A 20592-nucleotide genomic window follows, 5' to 3' on the forward strand; every position below is an offset into this window, starting at 1 on the left:
ACTATCGCAAGAACAAAAAACCAAACACCGCATATTCTCACTCATAGGTGGGAATTGAACAATGAGAACACATGGACACAGGAAGGGGAACATCACACTTCGGGGACTGTTGTGGGGTGGGGGGAGGGGGGAGGGATAGCATTGGGAGATATACCTAATGCTAGATGACGAGTTAGTGGGTGCAGCGCACCAGCATGGCACATGTATACATATGTAACTTACCTGCACATTGCGCACATGTACCATAAAACCTAAAGTATAATAATAATAATAATAATAATAATAAACAAGTGGGAAATTATAAAAAACAACAACAACAACAAAAAAAGAAGCTAGAGGAAAAAAAGCAAATTAAACTCACATAAGCATAAAAGTACAAATAATGAATCTAAGAGCAGAAATCAATAACGTAGGTCAGAAAAACAATAGTCTAAGTTAACAAAGCTAAAAGTTGTTTTAATGAAAAGATTAATAAAATAGAAAAGTACCTTGATATACTGATTTGGAAAAAAGAGAGACAGAATACAAATTAACAATATCATAAATAAAAGATTTACTACAAAACATACTATAGGTATTAATAAACACAAGATTTTTTTTAACATGTCAACAAATCATGTCAACAAAATCAGCAATTGTGATGTTGTATGAACTCCCCAAAAAACACAACTTACTGGAACTGACACAAGAAAAAATTTTTTAAGAAAACTATGTAACTGTATATCTGTTAAAGAAATGACTTTACTATAAGTCATTATAAAATGTCCCACAAAAAATTCTAAGCCCTGGTGGTTTTCCTGGTAAATTCTATCAAACATTAGGAAAACTAATATCAATCATACACAAAACACTTCCAGAAAGCAGACGATAGAATAAACTTCAAAATTTATTTTATGTTGTCTGCATTATTCTGATACAAAAAAAATAGAAGCGTTACAATAAAGGTACAGAAAAATAATTATTATGGATACAAATGCAGAAACTTTTCATAACATATCAGCAAATTGAATTCATCAATATATAAAAAGAAGATAAAATAAGGTAAGATGATAAGGTAGTATAATTCATTGCATGACTAGAATGACAGAGAACAAAAACATACAATCTTTTCAATAGGTGCAAAAAATTCACTTGGCAAAGTTCAACATTTCCTAATGAAAAGTACAAATAAAAGAGTACTCCCTGAATTTGATAAAGGGTATCTATAAAAAACAAAACAAAACAAAAAACTAATGCTAACATCTTACTTAATGGTAAAGTATGGTACGGTTTCCTTCAAAGATTGGGAGTAAGACAAGTATAGTCACTCAACTTTTATTCAACAGGGTACTGGAAGTTCTAGCCCACACTATAGGGCAAGGGGAAGAAATTAAGAGACTGAAAAGACAAAAATAAACTGTCATTTTCACAGCTGATATATCATATATGATAACTAGAAACTCATAAGGAATCTTCATAAAATTACTAGAACTAATAAATAAATTAAACAAAATTATTGAATACCAGGTAATGTCCTCATCCCTACATGTAAGAATTGACTCTTCCCTTGGGGTGCCATAACTTTCATGGCCTCTGTGACATTCAGTACCCTTTTTTCCTATATGTCTTTCCTCTTCTATGAACTCTTTGAAGTGAGCATCTATGTTTTATTAGGCTTTGCTTTTCTGGGACTTGGCATAATTTCTCCCTCAGGGAGACACTTAATAAATGTTTATTTTAAGAACAAATGGGTAAGTTAATCTGCCACTTAACTGTGCCTGATGCCTTTGCAAGTAATTTTTACAATTACACTTTGAGTAGAGTTAAAAACAAAAAATTTCAACAAATGTAGTATAAACATCCGATTGTCATTATTAATAATTCATGAATTAGGCATCATCCCATCTAAATAAAATGTGGTCTGTTGGGCATGTCAGAAAAGTTGGTTTTTGAAGGTAGGTTGAGGAGGAACAAGGAAACAGAATAATAGCAAAAAAATGGATTGGTTAACATTAGCTTGCTTCGGTGACTTTCCTCGCAAGGGATAAAGCAGAGGGGACTTCCTTTTCATGTTGGTTCAGGTTGAGTACGCCCTTTCTGATTGGTTGCTGGGAATCTCCTGATTTTAGGAAAAAAAAAAAAAAAAAAAAAAAAAAGGTCTTTCTGGGGATTTTCCTGCTTGCTTGCTTGCTTGCTTGCTTGCTTGCTTGCTTTCTTTTTTCTTTCTTTCTTTTTTCTTTCTTCTTTTTTTATACTTTAAGTCCTGGGATACATGTGCAGAGCATACAGGTTTGTTACGTAGGTATACACGTGCCATGGTAAAGTTATAGTTTGATTGCATGGCACTTAGCTTAAGCAACTTGATTTTGATTTGGTCTACTGATGCCTAGTATAGTAGCTCAGTTCACAACAATGACTTCTTATAATTTTATTGAACAGTTTGTGTTATTACCTCAATTTTTTGAAGAAGATCTTGAAGCTAAAAATGGATTTTCAGCTAAAAGTTCATCAATTAGCTTGGAATTAACAAAATGAAAGCTTCCTAATTAAGGCAACAACTTTCTACTATAAGTTGTTGCCTAAATCAATAGATTGTTCTGTTGTCTTTTATATTATAAACTGCTGCCTAAATCAATAGATTGCCTTGTTGTACTTTGGAAATTAGTTTACTTCTGTTTTTAGTTTGAAATGAAATAAATTTTCTTTGAAAAAAAAAAAGGAGGAAACCTGAGTAATGAATAGGCAGCTTCTCCATCAGCAGACCCAGCTTTGTTTCTTGCTAGGTTCGTTATTCCTTATAGGTCATCGTGTCCACAAATAACCTGATAAGTTTTTCTATTCTCCACATACCTGGGAACATACCATGAGATTTCACTACAAATATTTGTTTTAAATTAGTCCACTAACCTCCTTAAAGCTCATTATTTTTAATACAATTCTAATATAAGCTTTAAACTCCATAATATTGTTGCCAATTTTCTTCTTTTATTACTGATATAGGAAGAGATCCCTTTTATACCTTATTTGAATATTTGTTTTATTTAAAGGCAACAGAATGTGAACTTGCAACCTCTTCCTCATTCTCTTCTACTCTGTGGATTCCCCTGCTTTTTGCAAGAAGTAGTTCGATAAATCATGCCGTGGAACTATATCAGATATTCTCTCCACATAGTTATTTAGTTACTCTGTTCTGCCTTTAGACTATCTTAGAACACATTTCTGAATAATTCCTAATTAGTTATTTTTATAGACATATTAGATATTTTCTTTGGGCAGAAATATTGTAGGAAATTAAAATACAGTTCAACCAGATTGTCTCTTTTAAATCATTTATTTTGTATGGCATCATCACCAATCCACATACACACACTTAAATAATTTTCAGATAATTTAGACCTTTTGCCTTCAGCATTACAGCTCCCCATAGATTACTGTCTAATTTCACAGATAGTTAAGCCACACACTGAATCCTGTGCACCTTTGGCGAAACAGAAATCAGTGGGTATCTAATAATTAGAGACTAAAGGGCTTCAACCCCAGCATTGATTCGTTTTCTTATTATTTCTCTGAGCCTGTGAAAGCATTTGATTTTTGTTTCTGGGTTACATTTGCTTATAGAAAATGGAGCTATCTTTCCCTTTATGAAAATAGACCCTATCCAATTCTGCAGGTTGCTTGGTGTATGCCTAAATGAGACAGAAACTTCACTCATAGCTCAGGCATTTTATTTAAACTTGTATTGTTTTTTCATATCATAGTAACCAACATGTATTTTATGTTTCCCCTATTGCTGCATTCAACAGTCAAAAGTCTTTAAAACTATACGTGTTTAGGATCTTAGCACAGTGGTGGTATTGAAGGCCATTAAAGCATTCAAAAAAATATGCTTAGCAATGGGAACATTGGGCTGAGAAATAGAGACAAGTAGGATTCTCTCACCTTGTATGAAATAATCTAAATTGCCTATTAGGGCCAGAGAAAGAGATTTCTGCTGTAAATTTCACTTGTCTCTCCATTGATCAGGAATAAAATTCATTAAATGTCAGTAATTTTTACTAGAATTTGATTTGTTTTTGGCTTTTTAGTGACTAGCCTTCCAGGTTTTCCTTTTTTTTCTCCAGGTTTTCACTTTAGTACTTTTTGTCAATCAATGTCAAGAAAAATAACTAAATAGGAAAAAAATAAGGTGACAAAAGAATAGAATAATAACAAAAAATAAACATATTCAGTATTACAGGGGATGGACAGCAATAATTGATATGGCGATACAAATTGGTAAATAAGAGTTAAGTTAGACAAAAAAAGTCATTTTTAAAAGGCATTTGAGGTGCGGAGTTAGGACATAAAATATGGAGAAGATGAGAGGAGGAGATGACAGATTTTACCTCTGAAAATTGGCATACACTCATGCACTGCAGAAGGACATTGCAGTCAAAGACTAACCGCATATATCACAGTGGTCCCAGAAGATTACAATACTGTATTTTTACTTTATCTTTCCTATGTTTAGATATTAATTATATCTAAATGATAGACAAATATGTACTAATGTGTTCCATTGCCTGCAGTGTTCAGTATAGCAATATGCTGTACATGTTTGTCGCATGTTATAAAAATAAGCAATACCGTCTATTCTAGGTATGTAGTAGGCTGTATGTACCTCCTAGTATGTTTGTGTAAGTATACTGTATGATGTTTGCAAGGTGATGAAATTGCCTAACGACACATTTCTCATATGTATCCTTGCTGTTAAGTGACATGTGACTGTATTTTAAGTTAAGGGATGCATGGATATATTTGTGAACTCAGAAGGTTATGAGCAGAGTGGATGAGGATTCCTTGAGGGAAGAAGAGTCAGTGATGGAAGCAAAATGAAAGAGAGAATCACTTAATACATGTGATGAAGAAATACCAGCTCTAGTTTACAAGACAAATTGTGTTGCCTCTCTGGGGAAAGAGCAGCTGCTCCTTCCTCTTTTAAATTTGGCTTATATAGTACTTTGTATAGCAAATTTAATTTATAGCATTGCTAACATTACTTTGTGGGGATGAGTTCTTCTGACATACTCTAAATGATGAGCTCTCTTCTTGATAAGATTTAACATTTGCTTATCTAACTAACATAAAGATTGTTGTCCATTTAAAGTAAATGCAAGTTGGGACTTGAACATTGGCCAATAAACAAATTTACCACCACCAACTCCACACTTCTTCAAAAAGCTTAATATATCCAGTTTCCAGCTCAGTATTAACAATGGAAAATTTTAAATTAAATACTGGTATAAAACATAAATCATGTGTGCTATTTTTAAAAAGATTATCTTTGGTGCTGGAGTATTTGGATACCATGTTTAGAAATAGGACTGTTGTGCTTTCTGGTTATACATTGAAGAAGATGAGTTTTTTGGAAATCAATATTCAAACTTAGAGCTTATCCTGTCCTAAAAAAAGAAACAAACATAAGAATAAATGACCATCTTCTTTCAGAAACTTAGTCTTGCTAACGTTAATGAAGGCATTAATTCTCTATAAAGTAAATAAATTTACAATGTGAAATGGGGGCTTTTCTCTCAAATATGTTAAGATTCTCTTAATACACTGTTCATCTGTGATACCTTTATTCCAGATTATGCCAGAATTATGTCTTCAGTAGTGAATTCATATATAAAATAATTTGCACACACAATTGTTCCAGACCTGGATAAAATGAGTGATGATGATTTTATGAACCCCTTCACCTTTTCCATCACCTTAATACCTTGTGTCTTCCTGATGAGTACTTCACTTTCCAGACTTATGTCACTACCTTGCACACCTGGGTAAGGTGATTAATCATATGAACATAACTAGAAACAGAAGGACAGATATAGGTATATCTTGGGTATGGCTGTGTGTGTATGTATGTACATATATGTGTATATATGTATACACACACATGCACACACACATATGTGTATACATACACATGTATACACAAATACACATATGTATTTACATGTAAATATACATGTGTGTATATACAAATAGATATGTATATATACAGATATACATATATGTATGTACATACACATACAGCTATTCCCAAGATATAGCTATTTCTATTTCTCTCCTTCTCACAAAGAGAAACAATTATGCTGTGTTCAACACTTTCAGTCTAAATTATGCAAAATGTTTAAAGAAAGATAAAGACTTGCAAAGTTTAAATTTACTGGGTAGATAGCAGTTACATTTTAACAACTATCTCCAGGGTAGGAATCCATTGACATAATTATAATAACCCTAAATCAAAGGCCAATGGCTGTTTTTGTTACCATTAGACTTTTCTCAGATTCAGCTCCTTGGACTCTTCCAGAACCCTTACTATAGTTGTGGAAATCTCTTAAGACCTAAATACATATTAATGGCTATTCTTTAGGATGTATCAGAGTCACTATGTGAGTAAAATCTGCTCTTAATCAGGAAAGGCTCTGCTTTTTCAGGAAAGTTTGATAATTGCCTAGGATAAATGCAAGTAATTTGGAGGGAGAGGTGGAATAGCATGGGCAAAGGCACAGAGATTAAAGAAAGAGGAACCAGGAAAACAAAACAAGCAAGTTTGTCAAGTCAGATAGATTGTGTATCAGGGAAGAAATATACTACTATTTGAATTTGAAGGAGGGAGGTGGAAGAGAGACGTTGAAGAAATCTTGAAATCCCTTAACAAGGATTTGACCTCTTTACCATTTCAAGGCACCTTATGTGCTTGTGGTGCACTATTTGTAAATGTTATAATCACCCTTAGATAGATGCCAATGGAAAGATCTACTGGCAAGAAAGGGAGGAAAGAACAGCTATTTTTAAATCATTATTTCTATTCTGAAAATTTGGTTGACCTTTCTTCCTGCTATGAATGCTTACATAGTTTTATATAACAATTGTATTTATAGCAAAATGGGATGATAAAACATAGCTTATGATTTGTTATAATAAAAAGAGCTGTGAGTCCTACTGTTTATGTAGGACAAGTGCTGTGGCACGGACATTGCCTGCTGTGGCAGTGACATTGGAAGAAAGCAATGCAATGGGGCAAAAACATAACAAAACTATTCAGAGCCTCTACAGCCTTTTATAATGAGATGTTGTTGCATAAACAAGGAAATAAGGGGACAGGAGAGGTTGTCTCATATTCTATTATAAATATTGATGGTAGTTTGTGATGAGTGGTAGGGCATATGGCAAAAAGATAAAATAGGAAATGAAATCAGCTTTAATTTCAACAGGCCAGACCTCTGGAATTAAATATCAAAAGATAAGATTCCAGTTGGGCGAATGCTTTTGGATTTTGTTTATAAAGAAAGAAAAGCCTTTTAAAATGTGAAGACAAGCAGCTTAACACTTTTTTCGTCTAACTTCCCTCCTTATAAATTGTGACTGTGGAGATTTGAGTCCTATTATTCTATAAATATAGGAATTATGATTATATGTGTAATTATGAGTTTGTAAAATTTTACTGACACTTCAGAAACCACTGTTTCAATCAAAATATGTGTTAAAGATTGCAATGAAATGAACATTGAACATGAAAACTAATTTGCAATACCTTGCATTACCCAACACATAGACTGTAATTTTATATATATTATTTTATTGCTATGATTGTTATCAATGTATAGCTGGGACATTTGACTTAATTAAATCAATGTTCTAATTATGAACACAAAGCAAGTGAGTAGCATGTTGAGTCTGATATCCCTTCAACATCACTATACCATTCAGAATGAATTTATAGTAAGAATCCAGAATGGATTTTATCAAATTCAGAGAGATAAAGAGACAGCTAAAGGATGAAGGGCTATATGAGAATGTCAGTTAACTTTAGAGATAGTAGAGAAAAAATACAGTGAAACAGTTATAATCAGCTAAGGGCTGCCATGTTAGTACTTAAAATATATTGAGCAAATTAAGCTTCTGTTTGAGTTGTTTTCAAGTCAATAATCACTGTGCTGTTGTTCTCCATACAAACAGCTCAGTTACACTCAGCAAGCTTAACATGTGGAAAGATTGACAAATGGTAACAGTAGCAGTCAATCAAAGGCAAAGCTGTCAAATAAAGAAGGAATTGTTTCCAAAATCAGAATATCAAAAAGACAAGGCTCTCAGAGAAAGGAGATTACTGACCATGGCAACACCCACACAAATATTTTATTGTATTTGCTTTCCAACTTCATAAGATTTTAATGAGCTGTGGAAAAACAATAGGTTTAGATTACACTATATTGAAGCTACCTTCAGCAGCTGTCTCTGGCCTTGAATGGCATTTAATTTCACAATAAAATATTTCAAAGAATATGAGCACATGCATGAAACTGCTGATTTTGAAAATGCCAATCAAACTAGCATATGTCATTTTTTTAATGCCTATGAAACGTATTTATCTAAGTAGTATAGGGAAAACAATTTTTTTTCAGGCAATCAGAGCTCCTTTATGAGAAACATAAGCTGTAAAAAAACAGTCAATAATTGGGAATGCTAAAAGTATTTTTATGGCAGCATGTTTCCCGAAACTAATTTAAAAAGCAAATAATATTAATAAAAACATTGTGTCATTTTATTCTGCTGTATCCTATCTGACAAATAACATAGTAAATGTTTTTAGAATTAAAAAAATGAGAAAGTAAAATATCCTGCCCCATTTTTGGAAACAGACCAATGACTTTCCTTGTTAAAAGCACATTTATTTACATGAATCTTATTAAATGTCCTCCGGCCCAGTTCTAAAATAACCACTGTCATGATTATATTTCTTTCTTTTTTTTTTTTCATTATACTTTAAGTTCTAGGGTACATGTGCACAACGTGCAGGTTTGTTACATATGTATACATGTGCCATGTTGGTGTGCTGCACCCATTAACTCATCATTTACATTAAGTATATCTCCTAATGCTATCCCTCTCTGGTCCCCCCATCCCATGACAAGCCCTGTTGTGTGATGTTCCCCTTCCTGTGTCCAGGTGTTCTCGTTGTTCAATTCCCACCTATGAGTGAGAATATGCGGTGTTTGGTTTTTTGTCCTTGTGATAGTTCGCTGATAATGATGGTTTCCAGCTTCATCTATGTCCCTACAAAGGACATGAACTCATCTTTTTTTATGGCTGCATAGTATTCCATGGTGTATATGTACCACATTTTCTTAATCCAGTCTATCATTGATGGACACTTGGGATGGTTCCAAGTCTGTGCTATTGTGAATAGTGCCACAATAAACATATGTGTGCATGTGTCTTTATAGCAGCATGATTTATAGTCCTTTGGGTATATACCCAGTAATGGGATGGCTGGGTCAAATGGTATTTGTAGTTCTAGATCTTTGAGGAATCGCTACACTGTCTTCCACAATGGTTGAACTAGTTTACAGTCCCACCAACAGTGTAAAAGTGTTTCTATTTCTCTACATCCTCTCCAGCACCTGTTGTTTCCTGACTTTTTAATGATCTCCAGTCTGGTGTGAGATGGTATCTCATTGTGGTTTTGATTTGCATTTCTCTGATGGCCAGTGATGATGAGCATTTTTTTCATGTGTCTGTTGATTGCATAAATGTCTTCTTTTGAGAAATGTCTGTTCATATCCTTTGCCCACTTTTTGAAGGGGTTGTTTGTTTTTTTCTTGTAGATTTGTTTGAGTTCTCTGTAGATTCTGGATATTAGCCCTTTGTCAGACGAGTAGATTGCAAAAATGTTCTCCCATACTGTAGGTTGCCTGTTCACTCTGATGGTAGTTGCTTTTGCTGTGCAGAAACTCTTTAGTTTAATTAGATCCCATTTGTCAATTTTAGCTTTTGTTGCCATTACTTTTGGTGTTTTAGACATGAAGTTCTTGCCCATGCCTATGTCCTGAATGGTATTGCCTAGGATTTCTTCTAGAGTTTTTATGGTTTTAGGTCTAATATTTAAGTCTTTAATCCATCTTGAATAGATTATATTTCTAATATGCTAAAGAACAACATTTAGTTCCTGTTTTAGAAAGAGAGAATACTGCAGTTTTGAGTTAATTCCATTAGTCTACATTAACAAAATAAAAAGATTATTAAGTATAGTATTTATATATATATTTTAATATATGTTATAATGGCTTCCATAATTTCAGGAAGATATAAACATAATTATAAAGTTAGATTGAGTATTTGTGCTGTTTTACAATACCTATCTTTTCAGAATCATCAAGGTTGTTAATGAATTTTTGAAGTTTAAATAATGAAATACATTTATAGCCATATTCCTTAAAGATCTTTCTAAATCATTGGAACAATAAAAATCAGTTAATTTTGACAAACTTTAAGGAGTATTGATTCTTATGGAAGAAAGAAACATGAATATCTTAAGGGAAACAAACATATTTTTGCATGAAAACTCAGTATCTTAAGGGACAAGAGGAGGACTAATTAATTTGGGGTTTATTATGTACTTAGATGAGATTCTATGCCAACTTATTTACCCAATTTGTTTCACGTAATAGTTGCAAACACCCTACTAGATCAGAATATTTTTTCTGTTTTTCAGATGAAGAAACTGAGGTGCAAATAGATAAGGTTGCTTGTTCAAGGTCCAACAGCTAAAAAGCACTAGAGTTCATGCTTACTTAATCTTAGTTCATTCTGACTCCAATTTCTGTTTTCTTCCTAGTACACTATAGTATATTTCTCACCTTAAAAATTTTGTAGGCATCTGGCAAATTTGGAAGCTGCATCACTTTTTTCACCATATAAAAGTGATAAAAGTTCCTTGGTCAGAAATACAATTTTTTTCATGTAACAGTTCATGTAATTCTAATTATTTCTTTTTCTCATAATTTTCACAAAAAACAAGGCAAATATATCACACAAGGTATTTTATTAAGAACGAGGAAACATTCTAGAAAAGTTAAAAAGTAATCCATTTCACTTCCAAAAAAATACTAGAAAGATGTTAAATACAAATAAAAGGAGAGATACAGTAAAGATAAGCAAAGAAGTCATGAAATTAACAACGATACAAACCACAACTATAAAAATATAAATTATGGATTAATGCAAAGCTAGTTCTTTGAAAATATTATTAAAATTCTAAAACTTTAGTCTAACTGATGATAATAAGGCAAAAGACAGAATTTATTGATACTAGAAATAAGGAATATCAGTTCAGATAATAAAATAAAGGAATGATATATTTTTATATTAATAGATTAGGTAATATAGATGAAATTGTCAGATTATTTGAAAGATACAAAATATCAAAGCTCCCTCAAGACCAACTAGATAAACTAACAGCCCAGTATCTATTCAGAAAGTGGAATGTGTAGATAAAAACCTCTCCACAGGAAAAACTCAAAGTCCAGGTAGCTTTCTTTTAGAAATTTATCTAATATCTAAGGAGGAAATAATATCAATTCTATAGAATATTTCCTAGCAAATATAAGAAAAAAGAATCTTCCCACTCATTTTATGAAGCCAGCATTGCATTGATGCAACAACTAGACAAAACTTAACAGGAAAAAAATATACACCAACCATATTTCTCATCAACATAAATGCAAAATCCCCTAACACAATATTAACAAATTGAATCTGGCAATACAGAAAAAGAATGATATGTCATGATGAAGTGGAATTTACTTCAGGAATGCAAGTTTAGTTTAATACCTAAAAACAATTAATCAAATAACCATATTCAGAGGATAGATTAAAAAAAGAAAAGCCATACTATCATCTCAATAAAGACATTCAACAAAATTTAGCACTTATTCTTGATAAAAACGAAATAGGAGAAACTTTTCTCAACCCGATAAAGTAAAGTTGTAAAAAAATCTTGTGCTAACATCATATGTATGGTGAAAGATTCAATCATTTACTCCTAAATCTGGGAAGGAGGTAGGGAGGTCAACTCACATCACTTCCATTCCAAACTATACTGGAAACCCAAACAAGTACCATAATGCAAGAAAAAGAAATACAAAAGAAAGATATAGATTGGAAAAAATAAATCATTATTTGTTTGCAAATGGCATGACAGACTCTGTAAAATTACAAGGAAGATTATAAAAATGTGAATAAAAATAGGTGAATTTAAGAAGATTGCACAATAGAAGGTGCATACCCAAAAATAAATCTATGTAACAGCAACACACAATTTCAAATAGAGACAGAACATATTAACATTCACAACAGCATCACAATTGCATCAAAAATGTAAAATACTAAGTCATAAATTTAATGAAATACGTATAAACATGTATACTGAAACATGCAAAATGTTACGTAGAGAAATCAATGAAGATTTAAATTAAAGGACTGATACACAATGTTCATGGATCAGAAGACTCAGTATATCTGAGATGTCAACTATCAAGTCAAAGGAATCCAAATCCCCATTAGGCTTTTTGTGTGTGTGATAGAAATTGAGTGGCTGATTCTAAAAACAGAAATTATAATATATATTCAAGTTTTATCTGTAATATATATTTTATATATATATACACATACATATATATATATATAGAACCTTCATCTAGAATATATACCTAACAACACATACATAACTTAACTAGAAATAGATCATGACTCCAAATATAAAATAAAAAGCTATAAAATTATTAAGCTCTAGAAGAAAATGCAGTGGGAAATCTAGTAACTGTGGGTAGGCAAATATGATTTAAATTGGACCCAACACGTAAGAGAAAAAATGGACAAATACAACTTCATAAAAATTAAAAAGTTTTTTCTTCAAAATATATGTTTAAAAATAAACTGCAAACTCATAGTCTAGAAGATTATCGCAAAACTTGTAAGACAAAAGGTATGTATCCAGAATCTATAAATAAATCTTGTAAATTTACAGGAAACCAAACAACCTCATTGAAAAATAAACAGACAATTTGAACAGAGACTTTACTAAAGAAGATATGCTGATGACCAATGAGCACATAAAAAGACATATAATATCATTAATCACTGGAAAACACAAATTGAAACTATAATGATACACTGTTACACATACTCTTAGAATGGCTAAAATTAGAAAGACTGACAATACCAAGTGTTGGTGAAAAAGTAGAGTAATTTTAACTCATGCACTGTCAGTGAGAATGTAAAATATTACAAACACTTGGTAAAACATTTTGGAAATTTCTTATACAGTTAAAATATATTTTTCATATAACCAGTAGTTTCACTGCCAGGTATTTATTAAAGAGGAATAAAAACAAAAAAAGTCCCCAAATATTTAAGGCTGCTTAATGCATAGTAGCTTCACACTGGAAAGAAACTTAATAGTCGACAATTTATGAAAATTGTGGTATATTTAAACTGTGCTATATCTGTGTTGAGCAACAATACCCAGAATTAAAAATAATTACCTACTGATACATGCAGTGACATGGATTAATAACAGGAGCAATATACTAAAACAAATAAATGATATAGAAAACATGAGATATTTTATGTTTACATTTACATAAATGTCTAGGAAATGCAAAACTAGCAGATCATTTGCTGTCAGAGTCTGGGACGTTAGGAAAGAGAATTGACTGTGAAAGGGCATGAGGTTACTTTTTAGAATGTTGGAGGTGTCTTATGCCATAATTTGATGGTGGTCACATGACTACAAATATATCTCATCAAATTTTACACTTAAAATTTGGGTGGATTTTATGGCATTTATATTATATCCTAATAAAACTTATCTAATATAAAAGTATGTTAGCCAAGGTCACATATTTTGTAAATGGTAGAAGCAGTTCTTAAACCCAGATATGCTGCCTCTGAGTAAACTATGATATATATTTCTGAAAGTTAGTACTACTATCAAATACAAAGGAGTCCACTGAACACGGTGAACATGGGCTCTTCCAGTTGAGAGGAAAAAAGTGAATTGAAAGTATCATTTTTCTCATGATTCTCATTACAATTAATATTGTGCTATAATAATAAAAGAGGTACATACCACATAGATATGATAGGATTTATGTGAATGGGGACATTTATGGGTTAAATTGTGTCCCCCACCAAATTTAAATGTTAAAATCCTAACCTCTAGTGCCTCACAATGTGGACTTATTTGAAAATAAGTCATTGCTGAAGTAATTAGTTAAGATGAGGTCATACTCATGTAAGGTAGGTCCATAATTTCATAGAACTGGTATCCTTAAACAAATGAAACATTTGGAGACAGATCTGCACACAGGGAGGACACCATGTGAAGACGAAGGCAAAGATTAAAGTAATGCAGAGGCCAGGGCATGCAAAAGATTGCCAGTGACCTCCAGAATCTAGGAGAGAAGCATGGAACAGATTCTCCCTCACAAACTTTAGAAGACACCAACCCGGCTAACACCTTGGTTTTGGACTTCTAGTCTCCAAAATTGTGAGACAATAAATTTCTATGTTTAAGACACCGAATTTGTGGCATTTTGTTATAGCAAACCTAGCAGACTAATAGGGATGCATGAAGTTATGCAGTGCATAACCTGCACTGATATAAGTGGTCTCCCAGCAGGTTGCCAAGGCTTAGGTCTAGGTCATATACACGAAACTCAGTAAACCCTTAATGCTTTTTCAAAGTTAATTTATTTTGAAAATGAGAATAAATGTGTAGCTCAGACTATATCTTGAATAATACTTTTGTATTATAAAAACATTGTTCATCTTGAATTGTAGATCTTTCTTAAAGGATGAAATTTATTTTATTCTTTTTTTCCTCCATCACTGACATTATTATGCCTGTGAAAAATAACCAACTCTGATGTCATTTAGCATGATTTTCCGATAGTATCAATTTCAAAAGTTTCAATTTACTCACTAAAAAGTTTTGTTAATCAAGGACATGGTTCATACAATTATGAATATTGGAGTTACTGGGAGAACTCCAGATGTTGTTATCAATTTTTCTAATTCATATTTTTGGCATACAGCTTTAAGATAAAACATTAACGTATCAATAGTAGTTTATTATAATTGTTATTGCTTACTCTTAACTACATACTTAGATGCTTAGTTAGTTAAATTTGTTTATTCAGCCAAGAAATTTCACTACATACAAATCTGATTTTCTCTACTTACATAGAATATATTTGCTTGTGTGTAGATATGAAGCAGCTTTGTTAATTTTGATTTTGACTATTTTTATAAGCATCTGTGTAAATCAGGAGATGAATTGGGTAGGATGTTAATCTGAGTATAACACCAAGTTTGGCGCAAGGGAGCAAAGTAACGGATGAGTGACGATCAAGGTGACTAATGAAAGCTATGGAGAACTAAAAACTCTGGTGGATACAATGGCCCAGCAGAAGTCACTGAAGATTAACAATTAAGTTGCCCAGAGAATCTCTGGTTTGGGTAAGCCAGAAGCATAAAAACAGATCTGATCTGTAGTTTGGGACCTACTCATTCAATGAAGGTGGACAATATTACCATTGCCAATTCTTTCATATATATTTGTTAGTAACCATTTAATTGAACAGATAATATTGTAAACCTGCAAGAAGAAATCTTAGTTTTAAATAGACTAGAATATAAGATGGAAGGTAGAACAAAGATATGGAAACATGCTTTAAAATGCTTTTGTTTATATATGAAAATGACATTACTCCCTTTCAGCCCAAATTAATTTTAGAGGAAATATATATAGCACATCATAATTCCATCTCAAGTCATTTTTTTGTTGTTGGCCATTGGGATAGTGAAACAACTTAGTTACTAGGTAACACAGAATAAGTCTTTGAGATAAAAATAAAGTCAATAGTTCTACTACTAATAAACCTTGGCTTCATTAGTTCTACTCAAACCATAGGTTACAGAATGGAAAAGATACTAGATAACAATTGAAAATGTAATAAGTATTATATCTTACAAGTAAGAATTGTTTTACAGGCTAATTGCTAATTCTATAGCTTTTAATACCCAAGGAACTATAATGAAGATCTTTAAATTGCCATATCCTTAAGCTGAGATTAGAACTGTTCAAAGGAATACTTTCATGTCTATGTCAAGTCCAATTTTCTCCAACATTCTTTATCTCCCTATGTTAGATTCAACTGGTGTATTCCTTTAATCTATACAGACAATGCATTTATAAAACTTACTTGACCTTAAATCATATAGTTCTCAGTTGCAAATGTTAATGCTTCCACATATGTTAAAATCCTCTTCTTATCCAGGCTGTAAGGCTCAAAAGCAGACCCTGTACTACACTTCTTTTGTCTCCTCTGCCAGTTTCAGTTCATTCCCAGGCATATCATAAGTATGCTGCAGTAATATAAATGCAGAAATTGGCACCATATGGGCTGATAAATTCTCACAAATTGAACTTACCCAGGTAAAGTGTTTCCAGGTTAAGAAACAAAACATTACCAGCACCCTCAGAAACATTCTCACAACCCTATCAAGTCGAGACTCAATCCCCAAGGAAAATCAATATCTTAACATCTAATGGGGTTTATTGTGTACTTTTTGGAAATGGAATTATACAAGATAGAGTCTTTAAATTTGACTTATCTCTTTCATTATCATTGTAAGAATTGCCTGTATGTTACGTGTAGTTTTAGACTGCTCTTTCTCATTAATGTATAATACAAAATATTTTAGCTCTTCATTTTACTGTTGATGGGATTTTCATTAATTTCTAGTTGGGGACTATTATACTAAATGTAGAGCTAAAATGTAGTGATTTGTTCATTGCTGTTTGATTACACTGCTCTGAAGTCACTCAGTTCTAAGATCTGAAAAACAAATGACAAATTGGTCATATTACATGCGCCAATATCTATTTTACTTTTAAATAAGCGCTTTTTAATATTGGGAAAGTATATTTTGAAAATATTAAAATGGAGTATGTGGGCTGCTTTCTCAAACAGCCACTTTTATTTAGTCCAAATTTTCAAGTTATCTATTAAAACCTAGTCTTGCATCTTAGATTAAAATATATTGTATTAAAATATAATAAAATATATTAGATTAAAATATATTAAAATGTAATAGATTAAATATATATTAAAATATATATATTCTTGCTAAGAAGCTGCCATGTCATATGGAAATTCATATGTTGAAATTCTATCCTCCAATGTAACAGAATTAAGAGGAGAGAGGTAATTAGACCATGGGAGTAGAACCCTTCACAAATGGCATTATTGGCTTTGTAAAGGAGACCACATTTAGCTAGCTCCTTCTATCATGTGAGGATCAAGCAGCACAAAGTCACCATCTATAAGGAACAGGTCCTCACCAGACACCCATTTGCTGATAAACTGATCTTGGAATTCCCAGCCTCCAGAATTATGAGAAATAAATGTTTATTGTTGATGCAATTTATGGTATTTTTATTATAACAATCTGAACAAACGAACCTAGAGGCATTTGAGGATTAGTATAGATGTTCCCACTTGACAGCATTCAGAAATAAAACAAGCCTACAGAAAGAATAAACCAACATGCGCCCTATCCCATTCCCACACACCACCCAGTCTACTCCCCATAAAAATCTCAGCATGACTATTGTGAAAAAATATGTGTATGTCTACATATACATATAAACAGACATATATGAACATATGTGTGTATGTCTACATTTTTAATAGACCTTTTCTAAAGAAGTTTTAGATTCACGGCAAAAAAGAGCAAGAAGTACAGAGTACCACATATGGCCTGACCCTCCACCCCCATCCATGCCCACTGTCAACATCCCTCACCAGAATGGTAGGTTTATTACAATCAATGAATCTACATTGACAAATTATCTGCCCAAGTCCACAGTTTACATTAGTGGTGTTTACTCTTGGTGTTATAAATTCTATGGGTTTGGACAAATTTATAACTACATATATCTACTTCTACAGTATCACACAAAATAGTTTCACCACCCTACAATTCTCTGTGCTTTACCTGTTTTTCCCTCCCTACCAGCTCCTGACAACCATGGATCTTTTTACCGTCTCCATAGTTTTGCCTTTTCCAGAATGTCACATAGGTAAGATTCTACAGTATGTAGCCTTTTCAGATTGGCTTCTTTGGCTTAGTAATATTCATTCAAGGTTGTTCCATGTCTTTTCATGACTTGATAGCTCATTTGTTTTTAGCACTGAATAATATTCCATGGTCAGAATGTAACACAGTTTAGTTATTTATTCACACGCTGAAGGATTTCTTGTTTGCCTCTGAGAATTTGGAATAATGAAAAAGGTGCCATAAACATCCGTGTGTAGGTTTTTGTATAAACATAATTTTTCAACTACTTTGGATAAATAGCAATGAGCTCAATTGTTGAATCATATGGTTAGAGTATATTTAGATTTTTAAGAAACTGCCAAACTGTCTTGTAAGGTGACTGTACTATTTTGTATTCCCACCAGCAATGAATGAGAATTTCTATTGCTACACATCCTTGTCAGCATTTGATGCTGTCAGTGTTGCAGACTTTGGTCATTGCAATAGATGTGTAGTGGTATCTCATTGTTCTAATTTGGATTTCTCGGATGACGTGTGATCTGGAGTATCTTTTCACATGCTTATTTGCCATCTGTATATCTTCTTTGGTGAGGTATCTGTTAAGGTCGTTAGCTCATTTTAAAATAATTTTTTAAAATTATTATTATTGTTGAATTTTCACGGTTCTTTGTATATTTTGGATAACAGTTCTTTATCAGTTATGTTCATTGTAAATACGTCATCCTAGTCTGTATCGTATCTTCTCATTTCCTGACAATGCCTTTTGCAGAACAGAAGTTTAGAAGCTTGTAATTTTAATGACGTTCAGCTCCTTTATTTTTTCATAAATCGTGCCTTTGGTGTTGTATTTAAGAAATCATAGACATCCCCAAAGTAATCTTGATTTTCTCCTATATTATCTTCTAGGAATTTCACAGTTTTGAATTTTGCATTTAGGTCTGTGATGGTACTGCTAAAGTCAACTACCATTTGAGGTAGGTGCTAAGAAGGGTATAAATTCTGTGTCTAGATACTTTATTTTTCTTCACGTGGATGTCTAGTTGTTTGAAGCATTGTTTGCTGAAAAGACTATTTTTTTCATTGTAGTGCCCTTGCTCCTTTGTAAATATAATCATTCAGTTGATTATATTTGTGTGGATCCATTTCTGGGCTCCCTATTGTGTTTTATTTATCAATTTGTCTACTGTTTGTTTGTTTTTACCAATAACACACTGTCTTGATCACTAGGACAGTGATAAGTAAGACAGTGTCACTCCTCTGACTTTGTTCTTCTCCTTCAATATTGTGTTAATTATTCTGTGTATTTTCCCTCTCCATACAAGCTGTAGAATCAGTTTGTCAATAACCACAAAACAACTTACTGGGATTCTGATTGGGATTATGTTGAATCTATAGGTCAAGTTGGGAAGAACTGACATCTTAACAATATTGAGTTTCTCTATCCATAATCCTGGAATATCTCTCCCTTTATTTAGTTCTTCTTTGACTACTTGCATTGAGGTTTTATAATTTCCTTTACACAGATCTTGTACATACACTGATTTATTTTTGAGTGTTTAACCCGCCTTACATATCTGGAAAAGTCCCACTTAATCCTGGTGCATAATTTTTTTTTTCTGTTGTTAGATTTCATTTGCTAATATTTTGTTGTTGATTTTTATGTCTAAGTTCATGAAAGATATTGGTTTACAGTTTTCTTTTATTGTAATATCTTTACTTGGTCATTTCTTGGGTAACACCATCCTCGTAGAATGTGTCTGAAAGTGTTTACCTTTGCTATATTTTCTGGAGAAGGTTGTAAAGAATTGAAAGCATTTCTTCCTTAAATATTTGATAGACTCACTACCTGGTTCTGGTGTACATCTGGTAGTTTGTGTCTTTCAGGCAAATGTTCCATTTAATATAAACTGTTAAACTTGCGGATATAGCTCTATTCGTCGTAGCTCTATATTTTTCATAAGATTAGCACAGATGAGCCTTTTAATTTTTTTAATTGACATGGACTCTCTCTCTGTCTCTCCCCTCCTTACTTCTCTTTTGATTTCCACTGCAACTTTATTTTCTTTTTCTGTTGATTCATGTTTTATTTTATCTTCTTTATCTTTCTTTCTCTAGTTTTTCTAAGATTAAATTATTTTTTAGATTTTTAATGTATATTTAATCCTATAAATTTCCTAGTTAGCAATGCTTTCAGTATATTTTCATTTTCAATTAGTTTAATTAAAACCTTCTCTTGAGATTTGTTTAGCCAATTTTTGTAGCAGCTTGTTTTTTAATCTATACGTAATTGCAGATTTCTTCAAGCTATCTGTTTTTTATTTCTAGTTTAATTTTGTTTTTGTCTGAGAATATACTTTATATGATTTGTTTTTATTTTTAATTTGTAAAGTATGTTTCCTGGCTAGAAATGTGATCTATCTTGGTAAATGTTCCATTTGAGCTAGAGAATGTGTATTCTGCTATTGCTGGATGGTGTATTCTATAAATGTCAGTTAAGTCAAGTATATTGATGGTGCTATTCAGGTCAACTTTATTTTTCCTGACATTCTGTCTGCTTGGTAAATAAATTACTGGCAGAGAGATGTTGAAGTTTCCAACTATAATAAAGAATTTGTCTATTTTTCCTTGAAATTCTATTAGTTTTTTTTGCCCATGTATTTT

The 20592-nt window shown here is 32.3% G+C and overlaps 1 long non-coding RNA gene across 1 annotated transcript in view; it reads right to left on the reverse strand.

The window, feature by feature from the left end:
• Positions 1–17933, reverse strand: part of LOC134761619 (uncharacterized) — an 88216-nt gene extending 70283 nt beyond the window's left edge. The window contains exons 1-2 of the long non-coding RNA XR_010140532.1: positions 17869–17933; positions 16071–16233 (exon numbers count right to left, since the gene is read on the reverse strand). This is a non-coding gene — a long non-coding RNA (uncharacterized LOC134761619). The remainder of the gene's footprint in view (positions 1–16070; positions 16234–17868) is intronic.
• Positions 17934–20592: the final 2659 nt, after the last annotated feature.

This window comes from Pongo abelii, chromosome 5, assembly GCF_028885655.2.
Source record: "Pongo abelii isolate AG06213 chromosome 5, NHGRI_mPonAbe1-v2.0_pri, whole genome shotgun sequence".
Lineage (NCBI taxonomy): Eukaryota > Metazoa > Chordata > Mammalia > Primates > Hominidae > Pongo > Pongo abelii.